This window comes from Amborella trichopoda, chromosome 5 (assembly GCF_054954075.1).
Source record: "Amborella trichopoda isolate Santa Cruz 75 chromosome 5, AtrichopodaSantaCruz75HAP2 v2.0, whole genome shotgun sequence".
NCBI classification, from domain to species: domain Eukaryota; kingdom Viridiplantae; phylum Streptophyta; class Magnoliopsida; order Amborellales; family Amborellaceae; genus Amborella; species Amborella trichopoda.
In genome coordinates this window covers 28,446,222-28,453,880 of record NC_142340.1, presented here as the reverse complement: position 1 = coordinate 28,453,880, position 7,659 = coordinate 28,446,222, and the positions used below count along the sequence as shown (strand labels likewise).

At 33.0% G+C, this 7,659-nt stretch overlaps 1 pseudogene across 1 annotated transcript in view; it reads left to right on the top strand.

The window, feature by feature from the left end:
- Positions 1–1,789: 1,789 nt before the first annotated feature.
- LOC18431743 (3beta-hydroxysteroid-dehydrogenase/decarboxylase-like) overlaps positions 1,790–7,659 on the top strand; it is a 44,288-nt pseudogene continuing 38,418 nt past the window's right edge. The window contains exon 1 of the transcript XR_016055324.1: positions 1,790–2,339. The product of XR_016055324.1 is annotated as a 3beta-hydroxysteroid-dehydrogenase/decarboxylase-like (transcript). The remainder of the gene's footprint in view (positions 2,340–7,659) is intronic.

Sequence of the window (7,659 nt, the reverse complement as noted above, 5' to 3'; positions counted from 1 at the left end):
GTGATTGACAATCCTTCCTTCATGCTAGTACTTGAAATCCTTCCTCCCTGCACGTGATTGACAATCCTTCTTTCATGCTAACACATGAAATGTGATTGGCATGTTTTTTAGCAATATCGATGGGTTTCAATCCGGCTTTCTTTTTTTGTACCCTGTTTTTTTTAAAATATGATTGGCGTGGCTTTTTGAAAAACTTCACCTTCCTCCCTACACGTGATTGACCATGGTTTTTTTGAAATGTGATTGACATGTTTTTTTGAAAAACTTCACCTTCCTCCCTGCACATGATGGACAATCCTTCCTTCATGCTAGCACTTGAAATCCTTCCTCCCTGCACATGATTGACAATCCGTCTTTCATGCTAGCACATGAAATGTGATTGGCATGTTTTTTAGTTGCATTGGTGGGTTTCAATCCGGCTTTCTTTTTTTGTATGTTGGTTTTTTTGAAATGTGATTGGCATGTCTTTTTAAAAAACTTCACCTTCCTCCCTGCATGTGATTGACAATCCTTCCTTCATGCCATTCAGCTTTCGTTTTTTGTACCCTGGTTTTTTCGAAATGTGATTGGCATGTTTTTTTGAAAAACTTCACCTTCCTCCCTGCACGTGACTGACAATCCTTCTTTCATACTAGCACTTGAAATGTGATTGATATGTTTTTTAGCAGTATTGGTGGTTTCAATCCGGCTTTCTTTTTTCGTACCCTGGTTTTTTTGAAATGTGATTGGCATGTTTTTTTGAAAAACTTCCTTCATGCCATCCGGCTTTCTTTTTTGGTACCCTGGTTTGTGATTGGCATGTTTTTTTGAAAAACTTCACCTTCCTCCCTGCACGTGATTGACAATCCTTCCTTCATGCCAGCTTAAAAAGCTTCAACGCCATCCGACTTTCTTTTTTTGTACCCTGGTTTGTGAATGGCATGTTTTTTTGAAAAACTTTACCTTTCTCTCTGGACGTGAAAACTTCACCTTCCTCCCTGCACGTGATTGACAATCCTTCCTTCATAGAAGCTTAAAAGCTCCAACGTGAAATGCGCACACTTCACATGGAGAAGACAACATCCAATATTGCCAAAATCGTTGGGTTCTTTTATAGCATTCGTTCTTCTCACATCGCTTCGATGTGGGATATATCTGTGAGTTAAAAAAAGGCTGGCAAATATTATTAGCTTGGGATAAATTGCAGTGAGATGGTGTATGCGCGATGGTGTATGCGCGACAGTGTATGCCCGTCAAGAATAAGACAAATGTATGTCCGATTCTGGCAATGAAATTTGATGAGAAAAAAGAAAAAAAATATTAAAAATAATAATTGGGTGCCCATCACCCCTATCTTTCACCAAAAAAATTTAAATTTACTTACCAAAAAAAACATAAAAACTCTATTAAGCTATTATATCATGGCATTATTTCATTATATGAGTAATAATTAATTAATTAATTAATTAGGATTAGAAAATTAGTATTAGCTCATAAGATAATGTGACGACCTAAAACTTTTGGAACGAAAAAAAAATATTAATGGTGTCAACAGAAATAAATACAAAATAAATAAATAAAATAATAATTATATATTAGTAATGATAATAATAATAATAATAATTTTATACCGTTAAGATATTTCTATTTTTATATTAACAATAAATAAACGATATTATTGTTAATATACTTGAGGGTTCAATTTTATTTAGGTGGACCTTAGGTCCACCATCTTAAAACTTTATGTTAACGCTCCTTGTACAACACCTTGCATCTCAGGTGTTTCTACTTCATTCGCCAATCTCTCTCTCTTTCTCCCTCTCTCTCTCTCGCTCTGCGGAAACACTAAACTCTCCCTTCCATTACATATCCTGTTTTCTCATTTCATATTTGTGAACCTTCTTTGCAAAATCCCCTTTGCAAATTCCCTTCTCATTGATCCCGTCCAAGTTTCTCTTCCGAATTTGTATCTCCGTCCCACACAACAAAGCTTCATGATGTATAGCAAAAATCCCCTTTGCAAGTTTGTCCTCCAAATTTGCACGAGTCATTACCCATCTCATTGATTCTAGCACATCAAAATTTGCATCTCGTCCAAGTTTCTCTTACAAATTTCGTCCCTTTGCGAATTTTGTTTTGCATCCCTTAAAATCTACCTTTTGCTTTTGAGCCTATAAGGCTGTTGGGCCACAAGAGCCTATTACAAACAGACGATTTGTATAAGGTCACAATCCTTGTTAAGTTGATTTTATATACTTTCTTTCCCTGGAAAAGATTCTTCATTCACATCGAGTCTCTGAAGAAAGTACCGATGTCTTTGTGTGGGATGGAACTGATGCTCCCCCAATTTCGGAGTTAATGTAAGTGGCCTCATTGTCTTGAAAAATAATTCATTCTTTTTAAAAATAAAATGAAATAATTACTTCTGCTTATTATCATGAATTTTAGGCGTGATAAATTTTATGCGCAAGCGACCTCATTATTTCGAAGAATAATCTTTTTAGTAAAAATGGTGACATTTTATCTATCGTAAAATATTTTAAATGCTGTAAATTTTTAGAAATAAATTTATTTATTTTTCTTGTCCATTGTTAGAAAATTTTAGATACATGAAAATTATTAGAAATAAATGTGATATTTCTGGTTTTAGTAAAATTGTGAGATTTCTTTCTACTGTTTTTGAATATTTAGACATGATAAATTTCATGTGCAAATGACTGCCTTATTATTTGAAAACTGATATTTTTGCAATTGACTATAGTATTGTCTGTGAAATGTTTCTTTGCGAATTGACATCCTATAAATTGTGATAATTCTGTATTCTTGAATTTCTATAAGAGTTTTTCTATACATATTATATTGACAATTATGCTAGAATATCTTTACGAACTGCTCCCTTTCTAAATTTGAGCCCAAAATATTTGATTGGTTATTTTTGAAATGTTATTGAAAGTGACTGTTATTAATGGTTTAAGTGAAATTCATATTAATGATTTCAGTGATATGTTAAGTACATGATATTGCTGCTTTCGAATGTTTAAAGAGATTTAGAAATACTTTAAGTATGCAAGTGGACTCATCCGGTTCGCCGGTGAGGTATAAGTGGACCTATCCGATACGTCGGTAGGGATTAAGTGGACTCATCTGGTAGCCAGTGAGATATAAGTGGACCAGCAGGGATTAAGTGGACCTATCTGGGAAGCCGATAGGGATTAAGTGGACCCATCAGGACGCTGATGGGGTATATAGGTGACCTACTTGGGACGCCAGTAGGGTATTTTGTGAAATATTTTGAATTATGCATTGATGTTAAAATGTTATATGCATTTCAATTATTCGGATTATACTTAATTATGCATTTTTTAAAGTGAAATTGTTAATGTATTCCTGTTAATAGATCTCCTTTTTGAAAATATTGATATATTTCAATCATGATTATTTTTAGGATTATGATGATCACTTACTGAGTAGCCAAACTCATCAAACTATGGTAAACCTTGGAAGATAATTGGGGTTTCTTTTTTAGTGCTCGTCAGGATCAACCTTGGAAGATATTGTAGTTATGCTTAAACTTTCTTTTGTTACTTTGTAAGAATTCGCCACTGTAAATTTGTCCTATCAAGAGATGTATATATGCTTTGACTGTCACATCTCAGGAATATCAGTATTGTAAATTCTTGGGGCGTGACAAATAATAAAAATAAAATAATAATAATACCATTTCTAGTTTATTGGAAATTTAAAAAAAAAAGTTTAGAGGATATTTTAAGATAGAAAAATAATACTAACTCATTCCACTTTAGAATTTATTTCAAGCTGCTTTATCAATTATCCCACATTGTAAATATAAATTTTTTAATTTATTAATAACCAAATCTTTTATATTATTTATTAATTTATTTGTATTATAAATTTTATAATATTTTATTTTTTCTTATAATTGTAAGTAAGATTTTTTAAATTAGATGATATATATGACATTTTATATCTTTATTTGTATAGTAAAATAATTATAAAATATAAAGTTATAAACTAACAGCCTCAATTTCCATATATATTATTATAGTTAGTTAAGTTGTAATAATTTTGGATAAGTAAAACAAATTAATAAATGTTTGATTTTGATGTGATACTAATTTATGTAGGAAATTAATTTTTTAATCTTCTAATATGGAAGTGTTTGTAACTAGTTACCTCATATTGCAATTATGAATTTATTTATTTACTTTTTAATTTTATTAAAGTATTAATGTAAATTAATATTTATAAATTCTATATTTCTATCCAAACTAATTGTTATATATTTTATTTATTTGTGATGGTCATGCCTTTGTTTTTTGAATCATGTTTATTATAATATTATAATTAATAATTATACTAATTATAATAATAACTAAGTCTTATATTTTATTTATTAATTTATTTATTTTAATTATACAGACATCCAAACAAAAAAACAGCGCCTCAATAATCATCAATTTTATAAAATAATGAAAATACATAATGTACCCCTCTTAAATTCATTTACAAATTAAAATAACATTATTTTTAGATATTTATAGTAATTTTTTAAATATTTTTTGAGACAAAAATCACCGATAAAACCAATCTCCGAGCACCCCTTGGATAAAACCCTGAGGACCCACCCCATTGAGCACTTATGTCTTCGATAAGCCCCTGAGGACCCACCCCACTAAGCACTTCTCATTTGTTTTTTTACACCTCGCGCATTGAGCACCCACCCCGTTGAGCGCCCCTCATTTCGCAACTTCCCATCTTGCCGCTGAGCCAGCCCAGCACGCTATTATCTTAGGCAAACCCATGATCCTTGCCATTGATCTTGAGATATGCGCTTTATTGTCTCTGTTATTGATTATTGTGTTTGTTCTCGAGCTCCTGAAGCAAAAGGGCTCTTATTATTGATCTTTGTGTTTGTTCCTCTTGAAGCTTAGAGCTCTTATACCCCATGATTTTAGGGTACAAGTTTTTTTGTGGGGTTTTCTCTCTCTCTTAGTTTTTTTTTTCCTCTTTCTCTCTGTTATTTTCCCACTGTTTGAAAATGGGCAATGGATGTTACTTGCTTATGAAATGCCCTAAGTGTTTAATGTTTGCTGGAACTTAGTGTTTCTATTCAATTATTTGGGGTCGTATTCTTTGATCATGGATCATTTGATTTTTGTTCATTTCTCCAATGTTGCTGTACTTTGGGCTTCTCTTTCCCTGGCGGTTGGTGAAATTGAAGTATTGTGAAATTGAAATATTGGGTTGGTTTTGAAATCTTATGCGAGTGCTTCTGTGATGTATTCATTGGTGTAGCTTTTGTGTATTGGATGTGAATTCTCCTTGGTAAATTATGAATGTTTAATGTTCTATGAATCTATCAATACGGAAACTCCAGTATGACCTTTGTAAAACTGTCAATGCAAATGTGGTAAATTGATTGTACTTGCTTTTTGTTGTAATTTTCAAATGCTATTTGATCTATCTTCAAGTGTAGATGAGATTTTGGGATCAGAATTTGGTACAAACTACAAGTCTAATTTGGAAAGCATAAAAGGTTTTAAACTTTACCTTTCTTTCAACGACATGCTTAAGTTTTTGCTACAAAGGCATCCATCACAAGAGCTTTTGCTGACACTTCCCCATCTTAGATTTTTGATTCTATTGGACAGATTTTACTGCAAAACCAGTTTCCAATCCAACTTTTATTCTTACGTGGTATTCATTTTGATTCCCTTTCCATTTATCAAAATGATTTAGCAATTTCCTTTACAGTTAAAGTCATTTGCAGTGCCTGAACTAACCATAAATAATATCTTCTTAGGCACATTTGAAAAGAAATGTATTGTTTAATTTAATGGACTTTTTCTTAGTTTCTTATTTGATTTTGAGGTGTCCATCTTAAGTTTAATTGACCATCATCTCTCTTGATGTAATTGAGTCATATCTTGACCAAATTTATCAATTTAGAGATGATCACATGCTATGTGTAATAGATTAGCATCACACATAGATACATGTTCCTTTCAGTGTTTTAAAATGCGGGATGTGGCCCTGATGCAGTGGGGGGCCGATGCGGCGATGCTACCTGGATGCAGGTGCATCGCAATAATGCGGTCAATAAATGTAAAAAAATTCTAAAAAATCTAAAAAAATAAGTTAATGCATAGAAAAAAAATATGAAGGTGATATATGTGATAGAAGGTATTTTAGTTTAATGATTAACTTCAAAACTATTAGATGTCGGAGATTATGTATCCAGTTATCTACTATCCCTTGATAGAAACTAGAAACTTGAAACCAACTTCATAAAGCATTCAACAATCAACAACCATAAGCACAAATTTGCACCATAAGCACAACCATCAACAAGCATAAGTACAACCATAAGCACAAAATAGTGATATTACAAATAAAAGAAAGCTCAAGAAGAGTTAATAGTTAATAACTTAATACAATCATCCATTTTGAGAGTCAATTTTGAAATTTGAACTTCATTTTTTCAAATATCAATCAAACAAGTCATCTTGAAAGTCGTCATGCGCATCATCAATATCATCCTCGACGGCCTCCATGTATTCTTCTTCATCAGTCTCCTCTGAGTCAGCTTCTTCCTCGACCTCTGAAGCTAATGTGTGAGTGCGACTAGACCCAGCAGCTCCTTTACTCCTTTGTGCTCTAGTGTTAAGTCGATCTTCTTCATTAACCCCTGTTGCTAGCTTAACATCAAGCCATGTAAGATCCTCACCCTCAAACACACTCTCTTGTCTTGGATCCACGGTCCACTCACTTATGGAATCACCATAAGCTTCATATAATTGAATAGGGTTGAGCTTCGTGCGATTTTCATACCCTAAGCCGCTCGTTATACCGTACATAAACCAAATCATTCAACTTTTTCTGCTCCAACATATTTCTTTTTTTTGTATGGAGCTGTGGTAAAAATTTGAAATCAGATAAATTAGATTTTACATTAGGAAATTGAAATTCAAAAACTAAGGATTAAGGAATAAGGTATAAAGGACTTACATGCTCAAATGCACTCCAATTGCGCTCACAACCAGATGAGCTACATGTGAGATTCAACACTGGAATAGCGAGACGTTGTAGATTTGGTGTCTCGCTTCCATATAATGCCCACCATGCAGCTGTATAATATTTTATAATTTAAAATATAGTTAAAAATTAAGGGCATAAAATAAACAATAGAAATATACATAAAGTAAGAGACAAGTAAGATTATTTTTGGGCTTTTGGCCTTTACCTGGATCTGTAGTGTCTCTATTTCGAGTGGCAATATCTCTCCCAAAGTTTCCCAAGGCTAACTTGAACTTAATCAATTCATGGTTCTGGATCTCATCCTGGATATCTTTGTCTGGCACCAACCTCTCCAGCACATCTAATAACCCACCATTTATTACACGATCTGACTCAATGGATGGGTGCTTGTAGTGAAGAGATGGGTTTAGAAAATAACCGGCTGAATGGAGGTGCCTGAGAAGCTGGGTATCCCATCTCCTATCAATAATTTCAAGCATAGCTTTGCGCATATTTTCATCATCCTTTAAAACATCTTTTATTTCAGTTCTTGCCTTAGTCATTTCCTCATGTATATAGCCCATGGCGGGCTTAACATCACCATCAACCAGTCGAAGCACTCTCACTAAAGGGCAAGCCACC